At 38.5% G+C, this 20394-nt stretch overlaps 23 non-coding genes across 23 annotated transcripts; 8 read left to right on the forward strand and 15 right to left on the reverse strand.

The window, feature by feature from the left end:
• Positions 1 to 211: 211 nt before the first annotated feature.
• On the reverse strand, positions 212 to 285 carry trnai-aau (transfer RNA isoleucine (anticodon AAU)). The gene has a single exon. It is a non-coding gene; the product is annotated as a tRNA-Ile (tRNA).
• Positions 286 to 941: 656 nt separating this feature from the next.
• On the forward strand, positions 942 to 1014 carry trnar-ucg (transfer RNA arginine (anticodon UCG)). The gene has a single exon. It is a non-coding gene; the product is annotated as a tRNA-Arg (tRNA).
• Positions 1015 to 1357: 343 nt separating this feature from the next.
• Positions 1358 to 1431, reverse strand: trnai-aau (transfer RNA isoleucine (anticodon AAU)). The gene has a single exon. It is a non-coding gene; the product is annotated as a tRNA-Ile (tRNA).
• A 422-nt stretch (positions 1432 to 1853) lies between these two features.
• On the reverse strand, positions 1854 to 1927 carry trnai-aau (transfer RNA isoleucine (anticodon AAU)). The gene has a single exon. It is a non-coding gene; the product is annotated as a tRNA-Ile (tRNA).
• Positions 1928 to 2349: 422 nt separating this feature from the next.
• Positions 2350 to 2423, reverse strand: trnai-aau (transfer RNA isoleucine (anticodon AAU)). Its single transcript has one exon. It is a non-coding gene; the product is annotated as a tRNA-Ile (tRNA).
• Positions 2424 to 2686: 263 nt separating this feature from the next.
• On the forward strand, positions 2687 to 2759 carry trnar-ucg (transfer RNA arginine (anticodon UCG)). The gene has a single exon. It is a non-coding gene; the product is annotated as a tRNA-Arg (tRNA).
• A 424-nt stretch (positions 2760 to 3183) lies between these two features.
• Positions 3184 to 3257, reverse strand: trnai-aau (transfer RNA isoleucine (anticodon AAU)). Its single transcript has one exon. It is a non-coding gene; the product is annotated as a tRNA-Ile (tRNA).
• A 422-nt stretch (positions 3258 to 3679) lies between these two features.
• On the reverse strand, positions 3680 to 3753 carry trnai-aau (transfer RNA isoleucine (anticodon AAU)). The gene has a single exon. It is a non-coding gene; the product is annotated as a tRNA-Ile (tRNA).
• A 263-nt stretch (positions 3754 to 4016) lies between these two features.
• Positions 4017 to 4089, forward strand: trnar-ucg (transfer RNA arginine (anticodon UCG)). Its single transcript has one exon. It is a non-coding gene; the product is annotated as a tRNA-Arg (tRNA).
• Positions 4090 to 4513: 424 nt separating this feature from the next.
• On the reverse strand, positions 4514 to 4587 carry trnai-aau (transfer RNA isoleucine (anticodon AAU)). Its single transcript has one exon. It is a non-coding gene; the product is annotated as a tRNA-Ile (tRNA).
• Positions 4588 to 4851: 264 nt separating this feature from the next.
• trnar-ucg (transfer RNA arginine (anticodon UCG)) lies at positions 4852 to 4924 on the forward strand. The gene has a single exon. It is a non-coding gene; the product is annotated as a tRNA-Arg (tRNA).
• A 1076-nt stretch (positions 4925 to 6000) lies between these two features.
• Positions 6001 to 6073, forward strand: trnar-ucg (transfer RNA arginine (anticodon UCG)). Its single transcript has one exon. It is a non-coding gene; the product is annotated as a tRNA-Arg (tRNA).
• Positions 6074 to 6420: 347 nt separating this feature from the next.
• Positions 6421 to 6494, reverse strand: trnai-aau (transfer RNA isoleucine (anticodon AAU)). Its single transcript has one exon. It is a non-coding gene; the product is annotated as a tRNA-Ile (tRNA).
• A 666-nt stretch (positions 6495 to 7160) lies between these two features.
• On the reverse strand, positions 7161 to 7234 carry trnai-aau (transfer RNA isoleucine (anticodon AAU)). Its single transcript has one exon. It is a non-coding gene; the product is annotated as a tRNA-Ile (tRNA).
• A 264-nt stretch (positions 7235 to 7498) lies between these two features.
• trnar-ucg (transfer RNA arginine (anticodon UCG)) lies at positions 7499 to 7571 on the forward strand. Its single transcript has one exon. It is a non-coding gene; the product is annotated as a tRNA-Arg (tRNA).
• An 840-nt stretch (positions 7572 to 8411) lies between these two features.
• On the reverse strand, positions 8412 to 8485 carry trnai-aau (transfer RNA isoleucine (anticodon AAU)). Its single transcript has one exon. It is a non-coding gene; the product is annotated as a tRNA-Ile (tRNA).
• A 422-nt stretch (positions 8486 to 8907) lies between these two features.
• On the reverse strand, positions 8908 to 8981 carry trnai-aau (transfer RNA isoleucine (anticodon AAU)). Its single transcript has one exon. It is a non-coding gene; the product is annotated as a tRNA-Ile (tRNA).
• Positions 8982 to 9646: 665 nt separating this feature from the next.
• Positions 9647 to 9720, reverse strand: trnai-aau (transfer RNA isoleucine (anticodon AAU)). The gene has a single exon. It is a non-coding gene; the product is annotated as a tRNA-Ile (tRNA).
• Positions 9721 to 9985: 265 nt separating this feature from the next.
• On the forward strand, positions 9986 to 10058 carry trnar-ucg (transfer RNA arginine (anticodon UCG)). The gene has a single exon. It is a non-coding gene; the product is annotated as a tRNA-Arg (tRNA).
• A 1160-nt stretch (positions 10059 to 11218) lies between these two features.
• Positions 11219 to 11292, reverse strand: trnai-aau (transfer RNA isoleucine (anticodon AAU)). The gene has a single exon. It is a non-coding gene; the product is annotated as a tRNA-Ile (tRNA).
• A 1073-nt stretch (positions 11293 to 12365) lies between these two features.
• Positions 12366 to 12439, reverse strand: trnai-aau (transfer RNA isoleucine (anticodon AAU)). The gene has a single exon. It is a non-coding gene; the product is annotated as a tRNA-Ile (tRNA).
• A 408-nt stretch (positions 12440 to 12847) lies between these two features.
• Positions 12848 to 12921, reverse strand: trnai-aau (transfer RNA isoleucine (anticodon AAU)). The gene has a single exon. It is a non-coding gene; the product is annotated as a tRNA-Ile (tRNA).
• Positions 12922 to 13184: 263 nt separating this feature from the next.
• Positions 13185 to 13257, forward strand: trnar-ucg (transfer RNA arginine (anticodon UCG)). The gene has a single exon. It is a non-coding gene; the product is annotated as a tRNA-Arg (tRNA).
• The last annotated feature ends 7137 nt before the right edge of the window (positions 13258 to 20394 follow it).

Below are 20394 nucleotides of genomic sequence, written 5' to 3' on the forward strand. Positions count from 1 at the left end.
CTCGTCAACGAAAGTTAAAATAGATTTAGTCATAGTTTTTATTTTCAAAGATCCGTTTTCGTTACGTCTTCGTCATGAGAAAAGGGTCGTTAACGAATATTTTTCGTTATAAATTTCGTCAACGAAATTAACACTGGAAGTGAGCAATCTTCCTGACATCCATAATTCAGAGAAGCTTTCGTGAAATGGCTTTGCATCTGTTACAAACAACTGGCCAGTATGGGGCTTGAACCCATGACCTTGGCGTTATTAGCACCACGCTCTGACCATCTGAGCTAACCGGCCATTCATAGAGTCAGGATAGACTCCATTTTTTATTCCAGTGTTCATTTTGCACAGGGTGAACAACAGTGGAAGTGCAGTTACAAATATCAACAGTATAGTGCTTTTAGTAAAAACTGAAATGCTGGATGTGGTGTACACACAATGAAAAAAAAATCTCCAACCATTGACTTAGACCAAAACTTAATGTATTAAGTTGCATTTCTATTCCATATCTCAGGGGTTCAAGACCCCTTGTGCTTTAAACTATCATATTATTGTTCACAACTTGGAAATGACACAGGCAATAATAGTTAGTGAACAATCAAACAGGTGCAGTTAGAATTCAGTCCATGCTGGAAATTCCATCAAGTGAGCAATCTTCCTGACATCCATAATTCAGAGAAGCTTTCGTGAAATGGCATTGCATCTGTTACAAATAAAATGGCCAGTATGGGGCTTGAACCCCAGGGAAAACAACAGTAGAAGTGCAGTACGATTAGGTGAATGAGTCACTATGCGTTTTTTGGATATTTAGTACACATACACATGGTTAAAAAAAAAAACTTCAATAAAGTAAGATATTTCATAGAACAATCTTTCGGCCAAGTATTTTAATTCAGAGAAGCTTTTATACATGATTGGATCTCGATGAGTTCAATCTTAGATGAGAGAACTAAGACCACGTGGCCTAATGGACAAGGCGTCTGACTTCGAATCAGAAGATTGAGGGTTCGAGTCCCTTCGTGGTTGAAAGTCCCTCAATTTACAAAAATATATGCAGTGTAGTGCCTTAAGAAAAAACTGAAATGCTATATGTGGTCTACACACAATGACAAATCCTTAACACCAAAACAAGTCATACTGTATGAAGTGCTTTTCTATTCCATATCTCAGGGGTTCAAGACACCTTGTGCTTTAAACTATCATATTATTGTTCACAACTTGGAGAGGATACAGGCAATAATAGTTAGTGAAGAAACAGGTTGAGTTAGAATTCAGTCCATGCTGGATATTTCACCAAGTGAGCAATCTTCCTGACATCCATTATTCAGAGAAGCTTTCGTGAAATGGCTTTGCATCTGTTACAAACAACTGGCCAGTATGGGGCTTGAACCCATGACCTTGGCGTTATTAGCACCACGCTCTGACCATCTGAGCTAACCGGCCACGTATATAGTGAGGATCAACTCCATTTATTTTCCAGTGTTCATCTGCACAGGGTGAACAACAGTGGAAGTGCAGTAACAAATATCAACAGTATATAGCTTTAAGTAAAAACTGAAATGCTGGATGTGGTGTACACACAATGAAAAAAAAAACTCCAACAATTGACTAAGACAAAAACAAATGTTAATGTATTAAGTTGCTTTTCTATTCCATATCTCAGGGGTTCAAGACCCCTTGTGCTTTAAATTATCATGTTATTGTTCACAACTTGGAAAGGACACAGGCAATAATAGTTAGAGAACACCAAACAGGTGCATTCACAATTCAGTCCATGCTGGATATTTCACCAAGTGAGCAATCTTCCTGACATCCATAACTCAGGGAAGCTTTTGTGAAATGGCATTGCCACTGTTACAGAAAAATGGCCAGTATGGGGTTTGAACCCATGACCTTGGCGTTATTAGCACCACGCTCTGACCATCTGAGCTAACCGGCCACGTATATAGTGAGGATCAACTCCATTTATTTTCCAGTGTTCATCTGCACAGGTTGAACAACAGTGGAAGTGCAGTAACAAATATCAACAGTATAGTGCTTTAAGTAAAAACTGAAATGCTGGATGTGGTGTACACACAATGAAAAAAAAAACTCCAACAATTGACTAAGACAAAAACAAATCTTAATGTATTAAGTTGCTTTTCTATTCCATATCTCAGGGGTTCAAGACCCCTTGTGCTTTAAATTATCATGTTATTGTTCACAACTTGGAAAGGACACAGGCAATAATAGTTAGAGAACACCAAACAGGTGCATTTAGAATTCAGTCCATGCTGGATATTTCACAAAGTGAGCAATCTTCCTCACATCCATAATTCAGAGAAGCTTTTGTGAAATGGCATTGCCACTGTTACAGAAAAATGGCCAGTATGGGGTTTGAACCCATGACCTTGGCGTTATTAGCACCACGCTCTGACCATCTGAGCTAACCGGCCATTTATAGAGTGAGGATAGACTCCATTTTTTATTCCAGTGATCATTTTGAACAGGGAAAACAACAGTAGAAGTGCAGTACGATTAGGTGAATGAGTCACTATGCGTTTTTTGGATATTTAGTACACATACACATGGTTAAAAAAAAAAACTTCAATAAAGTAAGATATTTCATAGAACAATCTTTCGGCCAAGTATTTTAATTCAGAGAAGCTTTTATACATGATTGGATCTCGATGAGTTCAATCTTAGATGAGAGAACTAAGACCACGTGGCCTAATGGACAAGGCGTCTGACTTCGAATCAGAAGATTGAGGGTTCGAGTCCCTTCGTGGTTGAAAGTCCCTCAATTTACAAAAATATATGCAGTGTAGTGCCTTAAGAAAAAACTGAAATGCTATATGTGGTCTATATATAACAAATATCAACAGTATAGTGCTTTAAGTAAAAACTGAAATGCTGGATGTGGTGTACACACAATGAAAAAAAAAACTCCAACAATTGACTAAGACAAAAACAAATCTTAATGTATTAAGTTGCTTTTCTATTCCATATCTCAGGGGTTCAAGACCCCTTGTGCTTTAAATTATCATGTTATTGTTCACAACTTGGAAAGGACACAGGCAATAATAGTTAGAGAACACCAAACAGGTGCATTCAGAATTCAGTCCATGCTGGATATTTCACAAAGTGAGCAATCTTCCTCACATCCATAATTCAGAGAAGCTTTTGTGAAATGGCATTGCCACTGTTACAGAAAAATGGCCAGTATGGGGTTTGAACCCATGACCTTGGCGTTATTAGCACCACGCTCTGACCATCTGAGCTAACCGGCCACGTATATAGTGAGGATCAACTCCATTTATTTTCCAGTGTTCATCTGCACAGGTTGAACAACAGTGGAAGTGCAGTAACAAATATCAACAGTATAGTGCTTTAAGTAAAAACTGAAATGCTGGATGTGGTGTACACACAATGAAAAAAAAAACTCCAACAATTGACTAAGACAAAAACAAATCTTAATGTATTAAGTTGCTTTTCTATTCCATATCTCAGGGGTTCAAGACCCCTTGTGCTTTAAATTATCATGTTATTGTTCACAACTTGGAAAGGACACAGGCAATAATAGTTAGAGAACACCAAACAGGTGCATTTAGAATTCAGTCCATGCTGGATATTTCACAAAGTGAGCAATCTTCCTCACATCCATAATTCAGAGAAGCTTTTGTGAAATGGCATTGCCACTGTTACAGAAAAATGGCCAGTATGGGGTTTGAACCCATGACCTTGGCGTTATTAGCACCACGCTCTGACCATCTGAGCTAACCGGCCATTTATAGAGTGAGGATAGACTCCATTTTTTATTCCAGTGATCATTTTGAACAGGGAAAACAACAGTAGAAGTGCAGTACGATTAGGTGAATGAGTCACTATGCGTTTTTTGGATATTTAGTACACATACACATGGTTAAAAAAAAAAACTTCAATAAAGTAAGATATTTCATAGAACAATCTTTCGGCCAAGTATTTTAATTCAGAGAAGCTTTTATACATGATTGGATCTCGATGAGTTCAATCTTAGATGAGAGAACTAAGACCACGTGGCCTAATGGACAAGGCGTCTGACTTCGAATCAGAAGATTGAGGGTTCGAGTCCCTTCGTGGTTGAAAGTCCCTCAATTTACAAAAATATATGCAGTGTAGTGCCTTAAGAAAAAACTGAAATGCTATATGTGGTCTATATATAACAAATATCAACAGTATAGTGCTTTAAGTAAAAACTGAAATGCTGGATGTGGTGTACACACAATGAAAAAAAAAACTCCAACAATTGACTAAGACAAAAACAAATCTTAATGTATTAAGTTGCTTTTCTATTCCATATCTCAGGGGTTCAAGACCCCTTGTGCTTTAAATTATCATGTTATTGTTCACAACTTGGAAAGGACACAGGCAATAATAGTTAGAGAACACCAAACAGGTGCATTCAGAATTCAGTCCATGCTGGATATTTCACCAAGTGAGCAATCTTCCTGACATCCATAATTCAGAGAAGCTTTTGTGAAATGGCATTGCCACTGTTACAGAAAAATGGCCAGTATGGGGTTTGAACCCATAACCTTGGCGTTATTAGCACCACGCTCTGACCATCTGAGCTAACCGGCCATTTATAGAGTGAGGATAGACTCCATTTTTTATTCCAGTGATCATTTTGCACAGTGAAAACAACAGAAGAAGTGCAGTACAATTAGGTGAATGAGTCACTATGCGTTTTTTGGATATTTAGTACACATACACATGGTTAAAAAAAAAAAACTTCAATAAAGTAAGATATTTCATAGAACAATCTTTCGGCCAAGTATTTTAATTCAGAGAAGCTTTTATAAATGATTGGATCTCGATGAGTTCAACCTTACATGAGAGAACTAAGACCACGTGGCCTAATGGACAAGGCGTCTGACTTCGAATCAGAAGATTGAGGGTTCGAGTCCCTTCGTGGTTGAAAGTCCCTCAATTTACAAAAATATCTAAAGTGTAGTGCCTTAAGAAAAAACTGAAATGCTATATGTGGTCTACACACAATGACAAATCCTTCACACCAAAACAAGTCATACTGTATGAAGTGCTTTTCTATTCCATATCTCAGGGGTTCAAGACACCTTTTGCTTTAAACTATCATATTATTGTTGTTCACAACTTGGAGAGGATACAGTCAATAATAGTTAGTGAAGAAACAGGTGCAGTTAGAATTCAGTCCATGCTGGATATTTCACCAAGTGAGCAATCTTCCTGACATCCATTATTCAGAGAAGCTTTCGTGAAATGGCTTTGCATCTGTTACAAACAACTCGCCAGTATGGGGCTTGAACCCATGACCTTGGCGTTATTAGCACCACGCTCTGACCATCTGAGCTAACCGGCCATTCATAGAGTCAGGATAGACTCCATTTTTTATTCCAGTGTTCATTTTGCACAGGGTGAACAACAGTGGAAGTGCAGTTACAAATATCAACAGTATAGTGCTTTTAGTAAAAACTGAAATGCTGGATGTGGTGTACACACAATGAAAAAAAAATCTCCAACCATTGACTTAGACCAAAACTTAATGTATTAAGTTGCATTTCTATTCCATATCTCAGGGGTTCAAGACCCCTTGTGCTTTAAACTATCATATTATTGTTCACAACTTGGAAATGACACAGGCAATAATAGTTAGTGAACAATCAAACAGGTGCAGTTAGAATTCAGTCCATGCTGGAAATTCCATCAAGTGAGCAATCTTCCTGACATCCATAATTCAGAGAAGCTTTCGTGAAATGGCATTGCATCTGTTACAAATAAAATGGCCAGTATGGGGCTTGAACCCCAGGGAAAACAACAGTAGAAGTGCAGTACGATTAGGTGAATGAGTCACTATGCGTTTTTTGGATATTTAGTACACATACACATGGTTAAAAAAAAAAACTTCAATAAAGTAAGATTATTCATGGAACAATCTTTCAGACATGTATTTTAATTCAGATAAGCTTTTATAAATGATTGGATCTCGATGAGTTCAACCTTAGACGACAGAACTAAGACCACGTGGCCTAATGGACAAGGCGTCTGACTTCGAATCAGAAGATTGAGGGTTCGAGTCCCTTCGTGGTTGAAAATCCCTCAATTTACAAAAATATCTACAGTGTAGTGCCTTAAGTAAAAACTGAAATGCTATATGTGGTCTACACATAATGACAAATCCTTAACACCAAAACAAGTCTTACTGTATGAAGTTGCTTTTCTATTCCATATCTCAGGGGTTCAAGACCCCTTGTGCTTAAAACTATCATATTATTGTTCACAACTTGGAAAGGACACAGGCAATAATAGTTAGAGAACACCAAACAGGTGCATTCAGAATTCAGTCCATGCTGGATATTTCACCAAGTGAGCAATCTTCCTGACATCCATAATTCAGAGAAGCTTTTGTGAAATGGCATTGCCACTGTTACAGAAAAATGGCCAGTATGGGGTTTGAACCCATGACCTTGGCGTTATTAGCACCACGCTCTGACCATCTGAGCTAACCGGCCATTTATAGAGTGAGGATAGACTCCATTTTTTATTCCAGTGATCATTTTGCACAGTGAAAACAACAGTAGAAGTGCAGTACAATTAGGTGAATGAGTCACTATGCGTTTTTTGGATATTTAGTACACATACACATGGTTAAAAAAAAAAAAACTTCAATAAAGTAAGATATTTCATAGAACAATCTTTCGGCCAAGTATTTTAATTCAGAGAAGCTTTTATAAATGATTGGATCTCGATGAGTTCAACCTTACATGAGAGAACTAAGACCACGTGGCCTAATGGACAAGGCGTCTGACTTCGAATCAGAAGATTGAGGGTTCGAGTCCCTCAACTTACAAAAATATCTAAAGTGTAGTGCCTTAAGAAAAAACTGAAATGCTATATGTGGTCTACACACAATGACAAATCCTTCACACCAAAACAAGTCATACTGTATGAAGTGCTTTCCTATTCCATATCTCAGGGGTTCAAGACACCTTTTGCTTTAAACTATCATATTATTGTTGTTCACAACTTGGAGAGGATACAGTCAATAATAGTTAGTGAAGAAACAGGTGCAGTTAGAATTCAGTCCATGCTGGATATTTCACAAAGTGAGCAATCTTCCTGACATCCATTATTCAGAGAAGCTTTCGTGAAATGGCTTTGCATCTGTTACAAACAACTGGCCAGTATGGGGTTTGAACCCATGACCTTGGCGTTATTAGCACCACGCTCTGACCATCTGAGCTAACCGGCCATTTATAGAGTGAGGATAGACTCCATTTTTTATTCCAGTGATCATTTTGCACAGTGAAAACAACAGTAGAAGTGCAGTACGATTAGGTGAATGAGTCACTATGCGTTTTTTGGATATTTAGTACACATACACATGGTTAAAAACAAAAAACTTCAATAAAGTAAGATATTTCGTAGAACAATCTTTCGGCCAAGTATTTTAATTCAGAGAAGCTTTTATAAATGATTGGATCTCGATGAGTTCAACCTTAGATGAGAGAACTAAGACCACGTGGCCTAATGGACAAGGTGTCTGACTTCGAATCAGAAGATTGAGGGTTCGAGTCCCTTCGTGGTTGAAAGTCCCTCAATTTACAAAAATATCTAAAGTGTAGTGCCTTAAGAAAAAACTGAAATGCTATATGTGGTCTACACACAATGACAAATCCTTCACACCAAAACAAGTCATACTGTATGAAGTGCTTTTCTATTCCATATCTCAGGGGTTCAAGACACCTTTTGCTTTAAACTATCATATTATTGTTGTTCACAACTTGGAGAGGATACAGTCAATAATAGTTAGTGAAGAAACAGGTGCAGTTAGAATTCAGTCCATGCTGGATATTTCACCAAGTGAGCAATCTTCCTGACATCCATTATTCAGAGAAGCTTTCGTGAAATGGCTTTGCATCTGTTACAAACAACTCGCCAGTATGGGGCTTGAACCCATGACCTTGGCGTTATTAGCACCACGCTCTGACCATCTGAGCTAACCGGCCATTCATAGAGTCAGGATAGACTCCATTTTTTATTCCAGTGTTCATTTTGCACAGGGTGAACAACAGTGGAAGTGCAGTTACAAATATCAACAGTATAGTGGTTTTAGTAAAAACTGAAATGCTGGATGTGGTGTACACACAATGAAAAAAAAATCTCCAACCATTGACTTAGACCAAAACTTAATGTATTAAGTTGCATTTCTATTCCATATCTCAGGGGTTCAAGACCCCTTGTGCTTTAAACTATCATATTATTGTTCACAACTTGGAAATGACACAGGCAATAATAGTTAGTGAACAATCAAACAGGTGCAGTTAGAATTCAGTCCATGCTAGAAATTCCATCAAGTGAGCAATCTTCCTGACATCCATTATTCAGAGAAGCTTTCGTGAAATGGCTTTGCATCTGTTACAAACAACTGGCCAGTATGGGGCTTGAACCCATGACCTTGGCGTTATTAGCACCACGCTCTGACCATCTGAGCTAACCGGCCACGTATATAGTGAGGATCAACTCCATTTATTTTCCAGTGTTCATCTGCACAGGGTGAACAACAGTGGAAGTGCAGTAACAAATATCAACAGTATAGTTCTTTAAGTAAAAACTGAAATGCTGGATGTGGTGTACACACAATGAAAAAAAAAACTCCAACAATTGACTAAGACAAAAACAAATCTTAATGTATTAAGTTGCTTTTCTATTCCATATCTCAGGGGTTCAAGACCCCTTGTGCTTTAAATTATCATGTTATTGTTCACAACTTGGAAAGGACACAGGCAATAATAGTTAGAGAACACCAAACAGGTGCATTCAGAATTCAGTCCATGCTGGATATTTCACCAAGTGAGCAATCTTCCTGACATCCATAATTCAGAGAAGCTTTTGTGAAATGGCATTGCCACTGTTACAGAAAAATGGCCAGTATGGGGTTTGAACCCATGACCTTGGCGTTATTAGCACCACGCTCTGACCATCTGAGCTAACCGGCCATTTATAGAGTGAGGATAGACTCCATTTTTTATTCCAGTGATCATTTTGCACAGTGAAAACAACAGTAGAAGTGCAGTACGATTAGGTGAATGAGTCACTATGCGTTTTTTGGATATTTAGTACACATACACATGGTTAAAAAAAAAAAACTTCAATAAAGTAAGATATTTCATAGAACAATCTTTCGGCCAAGTATTTTAATTCAGAGAAGCTTTTATAAATGATTGGATCTCGATGAGTTCAACCTTACATGAGAGAACTAAGACCACGTGGCCTAATGGACAAGGCGTCTGACTTCGAATCAGAAGATTGAGGGTTCGAGTCCCTCAACTTACAAAAATATCTAAAGTGTAGTGCCTTAAGAAAAAACTGAAATGCTATATGTGGTCTACACACAATGACAAATCCTTCACACCAAAACAAGTCATACTGTATGAAGTGCTTTCCTATTCCATATCTCAGGGGTTCAAGACACCTTTTGCTTTAAACTATCATATTATTGTTGTTCACAACTTGGAGAGGATACAGGCAATAATAGTTAGTGAAGAAACAGGTGCAGTTAGAATTCAGTCCATGCTGGATATTTCACAAAGTGAGCAATCTTCCTGACATCCATTATTCAGAGAAGCTTTCGTGAAATGGCTTTGCATCTGTTACAAACAACTGGCCAGTATGGGGCTTGAACCCATGACCTTGGCGTTATTAGCACCACGCTCTGACCATCTGAGCTAACCGGCCATTTATAGAGTGAGGATAGACTCCATTTTTTATTCCAGTGATCATTTTGCACAGTGAAAACAACAGTAGAAGTGCAGTACGATTAGGTGAATGAGTCACTATGCGTTTTTTGGATATTTAGTACACATACACATGGTTAAAAAAAAAAAAACTTCAATAAAGTAAGATATTTCATAGAACAATCTTTCGGCCAAGTATTTTAATTCAGAGAAGCTTTAATAAATGATTGGATCTCGATGAGTTCAACCTTAGATGAGAGAACTAAGACCACGTGGCCTAATGGACAAGGTGTCTGACTTCGAATCAGAAGATTGAGGGTTCGAGTCCCTTCGTGGTTGAAAATCCCTCAATTTACAAAAATATCTACAGTGTAGTGCCTTAAGTAAAAACTGAAATGCTATATGTGGTCTACACATAATGACAAATCCTTAACACCAAAACAAGTCTTACTGTATGAAGTTGCTTTTCTATTCCATATCTCAGGGGTTCAAGACCCCTTGTGCTTAAAACTATCATATTATTGTTCACAACTTGGAAAGGACACAGGCAATAATAGTTAGTGAACAAACAAACAGGTGCAGTCAGAATTCAGTCCATGCTGGAAATTCCACCAAGTGAGCAGTGTTAATTTTGGCAGCTATTTTTGGTTTAGTCTTAGTCTTAGTCTTTTGACGAAAGTGAAAATTTGTTTTAGTCACATTTAGTCATTTTTATCCTTCTTAGTTTTAGTCTAGTTTTAGTCGACGGAAACGAATTACATTTTAGTCTAATTTTAGTCACATTTAGTAGCCACATTAAACCCCTTTTCTATAAAAACATATAGCTGCAGGCTAATAGCTTAAAAAAATATATTTAGTTTTAAATGTGAAAACAAAAAGTGAGAGCAGGTCAGACTGGAGGCGAACACAGAAACTGCAGCTCGGTTCAAACCAACTGCAACTTCTGCTCTGATCAAGAAGCTGCTGCGCTGATCTCTGAGCAGCTGAGACCAGAGAAACTCTGTGTTTTCACTGTTTCCATAGTTAAGAAGCAGTCAGTCACTGAGCGGCTACTCCACGAGAACGAGCTCTGCTTTCACTGTGTCTCCCTGAGCAAGTGCGCGGGGCGGGGGGTGGAGCTACGGACCGGTGCGCTATCTGGGAGCGCACAGGCACACACACACACACACACACACACAGACACACAGACTCACTCGCCCGCTACTGATACTTCATGACGGCCTGATACGATGATGTTTTAAAAATTATTGTGACTTAGTCAACCACCAACATTTTCGTCTCGTCTCGTCTCGTCAACGAAAGTTAAAATAGATTTAGTCATAGTTTTTATTTTCAAAGATCCGTTTTCGTTACGTCTTCGTCATGAGAAAAGGGTCGTTAACGAATATTTTTCGTTATAAATTTCGTCAACGAAATTAACACTGGAAGTGAGCAATCTTCCTGACATCCATAATTCAGAGAAGCTTTCGTGAAATGGCTTTGCATCTGTTACAAACAACTGGCCAGTATGGGGCTTGAACCCATGACCTTGGCGTTATTAGCACCACGCTCTGACCATCTGAGCTAACCGGCCATTCATAGAGTCAGGATAGACTCCATTTTTTATTCCAGTGTTCATTTTGCACAGGGTGAACAACAGTGGAAGTGCAGTTACAAATATCAACAGTATAGTGCTTTTAGTAAAAACTGAAATGCTGGATGTGGTGTACACACAATGAAAAAAAAATCTCCAACCATTGACTTAGACCAAAACTTAATGTATTAAGTTGCATTTCTATTCCATATCTCAGGGGTTCAAGACCCCTTGTGCTTTAAACTATCATATTATTGTTCACAACTTGGAAATGACACAGGCAATAATAGTTAGTGAACAATCAAACAGGTGCAGTTAGAATTCAGTCCATGCTGGAAATTCCATCAAGTGAGCAATCTTCCTGACATCCATAATTCAGAGAAGCTTTCGTGAAATGGCATTGCATCTGTTACAAATAAAATGGCCAGTATGGGGCTTGAACCCCAGGGAAAACAACAGTAGAAGTGCAGTACGATTAGGTGAATGAGTCACTATGCGTTTTTTGGATATTTAGTACACATACACATGGTTAAAAAAAAAAACTTCAATAAAGTAAGATTATTCATGGAACAATCTTTCAGACATGTATTTTAATTCAGATAAGCTTTTATAAATGATTGGATCTCGATGAGTTCAACCTTAGACGACAGAACTAAGACCACGTGGCCTAATGGACAAGGTGTCTGACTTCAAATCAGAAGATTGAGGGTTCAAGTCCCTTCGTGGTTGAAGGTCCCACAATTTACAAAAATTTCTACAGTGCAGTGCCTTAAGTAAAAACAGAAATGCTATATGTGGTCTACACACAATGAGAAATCCTTAACACCAAAACAAGTCTTACTGTATGAAGTTGCTTTTCTATTCCATATCTCAGGGGTTCAAGACCCCTTGTGCTTTAAACTATCATTCTATTGTACACAACTTAGAGAGGATACAGGCAATAATAGTTAGTGAACAGAAAGGGGCAGTTAGAATTCAGTCCATGCTGGATATTTCACCAAGTGAGCAATCTTCCTGACATCCATTATTCAGAGACGCTTTCGTGAAATGGCTTTGCATCTGTTACAAAAAACTGGCCAGTATGGGGCTTGAACCCATGACCTTGGCGTTATTAGCACCACGCTCTGACCATCTGAGCTAACCGGCCACGTATATAGTGAGGATCAACTCCATTTATTTTCCAGTGTTCATCTGCACAGGGTGAACAACAGTGGAAGTGCAGTAACAAATATCAACAGTATAGTGCTTTAAGTAAAAACTGAAATGCTATATGTGGTCTACACACAATGACAAATCCTTAACACCAAAACAAGTCTTACTGTATGAAGTAGCTTTTCTATTCCATATCTCAGGGGTTCAAGACCCCTTGTGCTTTAAACTATAATTTTATTGTTCACAACTTGGAAGGGACACAGGTAATAATAGTTAGTGAACAAACAAACAGGTGCAGTTAGAATTCAGTCCATGCTGGATATTTCACCAAGTGAGCAATCTTCCTGACATCCATTATTCAGAGAAGCTTTTGTGAAATGGCATTGCCACTGTTACAGAAAAATGGCCAGTATGGGGCTTGAACCCATGACCTTGGCGTTATTAGCACCACGCTCTGACCATCTGAGCTAACCGGCCATTCATAGAGTGAGGATAGACTCCATTTTTTATTCCAGTGTTCATTTTGCACAGGGAAAACAACAGTAGAAGTGCAGTACGATTAGGTGAATGAGTCACTATGCGTTTTTTGGATATTTAGTACAAATACACATGGTTAAAAAAAAAAACTTCAATAAAGTAAGATATTTCATGGAACAATCTTTCGGCCATGTATTTTAATTCAGAGAAGCTTTTATAAATGATTGGATCTCGATGAGTTCAACATTAGATGAGAGAACTAAGACCACGTGGCCTAATGGACAAGGCGTCTGACTTCGAATCAGAAGATTGAGGGTTCGAGTTCCTTTGTGGTTGAAAGTGCCTCAATTTACAAAAAAATCTACAGACTAGTGCCTTAAGTAAAAACTGAAATGCTATATGTGGTCTACACACAATGAAAAAAAACACCCACAATTGATTAAGACAAAAATGATTCTTGCTGTATGAAGTAGCTTTTCTATTCCATATCTCAGGGGTTCAAGAATGTTTGTGCTTCAAACTATCATATTATTGTTCACAACTTGGGGAGAATACTGGCAATCAGGCACGTGCACAGACATTTGGGGGGGGGTGGGTGCTCAGACCCCCAAAAAAGGGTACCCATCGCCAAAATTATTTATGAAATTTTAAATAATAATAATAAATAAATAAAAAACACAGTAGGATATTTTCAACTTATATATTTATTTTCGTTAACAAACTAACTCAAATCATCAATTTGAATAAATAAATGAATAACAGGCAAAATCAGACAAAAGAAGGCCATATTTAATAACCAAATAATATGTCAGGGTTAGGGTTAGTGATGTGATTGCGTGCGCCGCGGAGCATGTCGGGGCGAAATTCTCACAAGAACTCAAATTAATGCGGTCAGATATCAAAACACATTTGGGGGGAATTGATGACAAAGAGAATAATTTTTATTCTTAAATATTGATGAATGAAGAAAAAATTGGGCTCCAGCAGAAGGGCACTTTTCTCATCCAGGGCAAAAGGGCCAGTGCTTGAGGGGTTTATCTGTGCACGTGCCTGCTGGCAATAATAGTGAGAGAACAAACACACAGGTGGAGTTAGAAGGTCAAGCCAGCTAGAGCCTGGTCAGCTAACATGTCTGCAAATGAAGCTCCTGCAGACACTGCAACAGGGACACAATGCTACATGATGTTCAGAGCTTCATATACAGTACTCTGAGCACGACACTGAGAATACATCTTGAATAGCTATGTAGTTGTAAAGTATGTAGAGTTTGCCATTTAAATTCCTGAAAATGAAACATAACAGCATTATAGACATCTGCTCAAATATGTAGTCCAGTCTGCGTATGTTTTCATTTCCTGCCAGGTACAGATTGCGGACATGCTCGGTTCCCTTAAACATGTCAGCCGTCACAAGGTGGATCCTGTTCCCCTTCAGAGCCAGCTCCAACAACTGACCCTGGTTCCGGAAGTAGCCAGGCTCCACTGCTGAGATGGTTTGGTTGGAGGAGGAGGATGCTGGTTATTACTCAGAAACATTTTTTATTGCAGGTTTACTGCTTGCAAAGGAATTTGGACCAGCCTTAAATGTGTGCACCATTAGGAGAATAGAGCCTGTCTCATTAAAATCGAATGTGTAGGAAATCAGCTGCTGCCTGAGTTCTCTTCTCTCAGACTTCTTCTGGTTTGGAGAAACACTTAAAGATTAATTTAAGAACTCACAGACTCTATTCGTGTCCTTTGTGTTCTGTGGTGATTACAAATTTGAATTGAAAATGATAACTACATTTAATCTTTAGGGAAAAAGGCTGATACACATTGGTGGTCCTTGAACCAGAAGTTTGGCGGTACTAAACCCTAATTGCCCCTGACTGCTGTTCTGCATGAATGAATGTGAATGAATGAATCAATGTGTGTCTGAATGGGTGAAGGTTACTTGTAAAGTAAAGTTTCACAAGTGTGAAGCAAAAGTGTGCATTGGACTTCTGGGGTTTCATACTACTGGACTACTTGGATTTAGGTTAAGTATATTCTTTAAATAAGCTTCTCTGCTATATTACTATTGAATCTGCTGTCTTAGGTTAACTGATCAGGGGTTCCCAAAGTGGGCGAGGTTATAAAGAAAAAACATTTTCCTAAGGAGCAGGTTTCTTTCACTTGAACCACTCGAATGATTCCCCCCTGATCAACAGCTGACTGTTTGAACAATACACATTCGCACTCGTTCACACAAATACCATAATCTTTCCTCTTTTATCTATCCCACCCGCTCCACACATACCCAACATCTTGTCACAGGGGCCTCTGGAACTGCCAGTCAAATACCCGTAAGATGGAATTCATCTCTGGCTTTGCTACCCAGCAATCGCTTGTGTTGGGAACGAGTGCAGACACTGGGTCAGAGGTTGAGACAAAGCCTCATATAACTTGAGGCCTTGTGGGACATTCCGATCCATCCTAGGAGTTTCCCCTGGTGGTGGAAGATGTCCCTTGTGTCCTTCGGGGACCCCTGCTGAGTTTCTTGCCTCTCCTTGAGATTGAACACTGACAATCTATTGGCTGAGAGCCTGCATCACCCAGAGCCCACACCTCAAGGGGGCTAGCCCTTCCTCAGGTTAATAAATCAGCTGAGCTCACTGCAGATTTTCCTGCTCTGAAGACTTCAACAGACCGTTCCCGGTCTATCTAGATGATGTAGTTGCTAAAGGGGGCGACAACCGCAGACGTTTGTTTTATTTTCATTTTCTTGATCCTTATTTTAAGTCGACGTTTTATTTTGATGGGACTTTTTGTTATTTTACCTTGAAAGGCAGCGCAACAGGAAGTCCGCTCGGCAGGCCGAGCTCACAGACTTTTCTTTTAAACGATCTACAAACAACTCCGCCACAGTTGTTATTCCTGCAGAAGGACGAAGTTTCATTCCTTCGAAGAAGAAAGACAAATTCTCTTCTTTTCCGGCCCAGCACGACGCCCGCTGCCACAGATGAACCAGCGCAACAGAGCTTGAGCGGCCACGGCATCAGTCATTTGTTTCCCGGAATCCGCCGATCACACATGTATCCTGAGGCTCAACAAACAAGTAGGAGGCTTTATTGTATGGGCAGAGACTAGTTTTAACACTTAACGTAAACCTCCATTGTTGAAATTACGTTAACGTAACATCATCTTGAATTCGGCCAGGCTACGTCACCACGTGAACGCGTCATTACTCCCCCCTCTCTCTCTCTCTCACACACACACACCCACACACACACATAGATATGCCCTCAGTATTACATGTGTTTTCTAAATTGTGATAAGTGCTGCTGCTGTTGTCATTTTTGAAATATTGGAGTTTGTTAAATGAAGAATCATTGAATAACATTAACTTTATTTCCCTTTTTAATAAATCCTTTTCTAATTAAAGTATCTGTATCTTGTGATTATTTGTGCATATGTATATGAATACAGCTGGATAACTATAGCCTGTGCTCGAATTTAAAACCCTTCATTGTTTATTATATAATCATTAATATTAAATATTGAGATTATTAATTTAACTTTTATAAACTGAGACTGATCTTTACAGATTGACTTGTTGGTCCCTGTAACCAGGATGTTGCCCCGCGACAATAAGTAATAATTACAGATTGTATTATTCTTAATTGATAATTTTATTGTTTTCATTAATTATTTTACTATTCTTAATTGATAACCGTATCATTTCTAATTAATTATTTTACTATTCTTAATTGATAGCTTTATCATTTATTTGTATTTTTAATAAATATTTATTATTATTTTAATAATCATATTTCATGATTATTAATAATTTTCCAACGTCAAGTCTACTACTATTGCACAAAACTTGACTTCTTTGTCCTCACTCTCACTGACCTACCCACTGGTAGGGGTGGTGGTACAGGTTTACTCATCACCCCAAAATTAAAAATTTTACCCCACTGTCTTTTGACAGTTACTCTTCCAGTACAATAAACAATATTTGTTCTCTACCGTCCATCAGGCCCTTTTGGAGATTTCTTGGAAGAATAAGACGTCCTCCTATCGTACAGCCCAGAAAATGGCCCTTCACTTGTCCTTCTGTGTGTCTTTAATTTCCAGACAGAAGTCGTCTGACCTACTACTTTTACTTTCCTCCTTTGCTCTCTCACTCAGTCCTTACTCTCACTCACAAAGCTGGTAACCACCTTGACTATATTTTCACCAGATACTGTTCTACATCTAACCTCACTGTAACCCCACGTCATGTCTCTGACCACTTCTTTATCTCTTACTCTCTCAAACTAACAACTCTACAACATCCACAAACTCTGTACCTGTCCGTTGCAACTTTCACTCCCTCTCTCCCTCCTCTCTGGCCGATGCTGATTTATCAGCCCTCCCTTCAACTGACTCTCTCACTCATAAATCCTAACTCCGATCATCAGTAGTGAGACAGTTGTACTTTGTCTGAGGGAAAATGTTTTTTTGTAATATATTCAGCTTTCTCTTTCAGTTTCATTTGGGATAACTGCTGTATTTAGAGAAGACTTTGGTTTAGAGGTGGGTTTCATCTGGTTCCAGTTTCTCATCCAAGTGGCAAATACAGTCCAGCCCAGCCTCTTGAAGTTTACATTGTGCTTCAGTCACATAAGAATGATCTGTTTGACAGCAGAAAAACAATCCAGCGACATGCTGGTGCTTCACATATAACTATCTGTATGTTTCCTCACTGAAAAGGTCTGGAAGCACAAGCATCAGAAGTAAATGAAAAGCATACAACAGCTTAAAGTTCTGTAGGTCAACATTGATCACAATTCAGTTTTGATTGTTGCCTGTGTAGTGTATACTACTACTACACCTGCATCTGTGCAATGCCAATTAATAATCATACATTTTGTATTCATATAAGTTGAAAGAGAAACCTTGTAGTAAGTTAATAATCATCAAACTTGACCCATCTTATCATGTTGTTTTTTTCTTAGATCTGAGCTATTAACTTTGTCAACACACTGTTGTTTACTACTGAATGAATTGATGCCATTGAGACACTTCTGTACAAAGCTGGGACTCAGATGCAGAAGGAAGCAAGGGAGACATAAAAAAAAGTTCAAAATAAAACTTTACTTCAATCCAACAATTCAAAGGTCATACACAGGAAAGCAATCAAACAAAGCAAACAAAGTGAACAAGTCCAATTAGGGAAAAAGCACAAAATCCGTAATCCAGGCAGTCAAAAACCAGGCAAGCAAACACAAGGAAATTAAGGCTTGAAAGCAAGTGCACACAAAGGAGTCGACGACAATCTGACAGAGGGTAAGTGTTAACACAGGGTATAAATAGGGCAAGCTTAATTACAAACAAGGTATAGGTGTGTGGGGAAACCTACAGGAACTAAAGCAGACACCATACAAAAGAACAGTGACAACAAAATAAAACAGGGAGTGAATTATACCAGATTATCACAGCCAGAGTTTAAAGGTTCAGTGTGTAGAGTTTAGTGACATCTAGTGGTGAAGTTGCATGTTGCAGCTGAATACCCCTCACTTCACCATCCCCTTACAAACATGAAGGAGAACCTTTGGATCCTAAAAAAACTCAAAAGGTGATTAGTTTGTACAGTTTGGACGACTAAAAACATGTCAGCCTCCATAGAGAGGACCACCAAATTAAATGATTTAATCCAAGTGAATATTTATGCCGAATGTGAACAGATTCCTTAATGGCGTCAAGAACAGCTTTCAATTTACTTTGGGTATTCTTCAGACAGAGGTGAACCTCATTTTGTTGACTGTTTTTCCAAGTTTTAAGTAACACGTCAGAAAAGTAATTTCAACCAAGCTGTGGTATAAAAAAAAATATTTAAGAGGTAGCTATGACTATAAGAATGTTATTATTGTCATCATTGTCATTAAATATCAAAATCTGAAGGGAGCACTAATAACAGGGAAATATTTTTATTTTGACTCTTTCATGCTTTTTGGTAGTGTTGAAGCAAACCACTCGTTTCAGCAAGAAAGACGTTTTTTTCTCTCCACTGTCGCCAAAGTGCTCACTCATTGTGGGAACTATTTGGGTTGCTTTATAATTTTAAAGGTCTTAACCTTCTATGTAAAGTGCTTTAAGATAATTTATATAATGATTTTGCGCTTTAAAAATCAAATTGTGTTCAATTTAAGCTTATTTACACAGTGATACCAAAGATATGTATTTGTGAACCAAATGATCACAATTGAGGCACTATTGGTTGAGCGCTTCTTCTTCGTCTTCTACTTCTTCTTCTTCTTCCACGTCGGTTTATTGGCGGGTGGCAACCCACATCAAGGTGCATTACCGTCACCTACTGTATTCAAGAAAGAAGGGCTGTGTTGAAGGAATTGTCCTGATATGGCCCATTCCTGCCCAGCTCCTGTTGGGATGCTTTGTTCTCAAAGATGGTCTTAGCTCTTTCACTGTTGGAGTCATCATGCAGGACAAAACTGGGTTTCAACGGTTGGCACATGTTCCTGTGTTTTCAACCTGCTGCTCTTGAGAGGCTGACATCTCTGCAGTACACTCGACTCCAGTCCCGGGCTATGTTGATAGAGGTGTCTCGATACAACCAATTCCCGCCAGTCTTTTCTTCCTGATCTTTATCTCACTGTTTTCATCAGCAGATAGAGTTTCTTCTTCTTCTTCTTATATTACATACACTAAATTAAAAATATTAGTGATGTGTCCTTCAGGGTCGAGGCTTCGAAGCATGTCTCTAGTAAGCCAGGAAGATTTTTGTGAAGCGCGTATCGAGCTTGTGTTGATGACGTATGTGGTGACGTTCAAAGCCTCGCAAGCCAGCCGTACCACGTGACTGAGTCAGGAAATGGTTTGTGTGTTTTGTGTGCGAATCGAAATATAAGGGGCAGCGAAACGCAATGGATTCCCCCCCTCACATTTTGTGGACTTGGTACTTTATTGCGCATTTGTTTGCAATATGGACACCATATTAATAAATTCGTAATTTAACATCATTCATTCATTTATTCAATTAATTTATTCAATTCAAAGCCATGGTTTCATTATAATCACTCATATTACTGGGCCCATCCAATTTAGGGTTATGGTTAGACCAATTCAATAAAGACATCAAAGATATTAAAGGCAATTATTAAAATCTAAAGAAACAGATTATAGGAAAAAATTTAAAAAAGGGATTTCAGAAGTTTTAAGGACTGGGTGAGCCTGCTAATAAGAAGAACAGCCAAGAAGAACCCCAAACAGAATATCAAAAAAATAAATATTCAGAAACAAGGAGCTGGAATTACTTTTTGGCAAGAGGAATAAGGTATTTTAAGAAGAAGTGGATATTAAACACCCAGAACTGCTACAAAAAATAAAGCAGAGTCATAGGGGCATCAAGGCAAACATTTCCAAATATTGCTTAAACATGGATAATAGATATAGCAAATAAATATACAAATCTAAGACAAATCAACAATCACCATACTGCAATGAACTTCTA

This window comes from Pleuronectes platessa, chromosome 4, assembly GCF_947347685.1.
Source record: "Pleuronectes platessa chromosome 4, fPlePla1.1, whole genome shotgun sequence".
Classification (NCBI taxonomy): Eukaryota; Metazoa; Chordata; class Actinopteri; order Pleuronectiformes; family Pleuronectidae; genus Pleuronectes; species Pleuronectes platessa.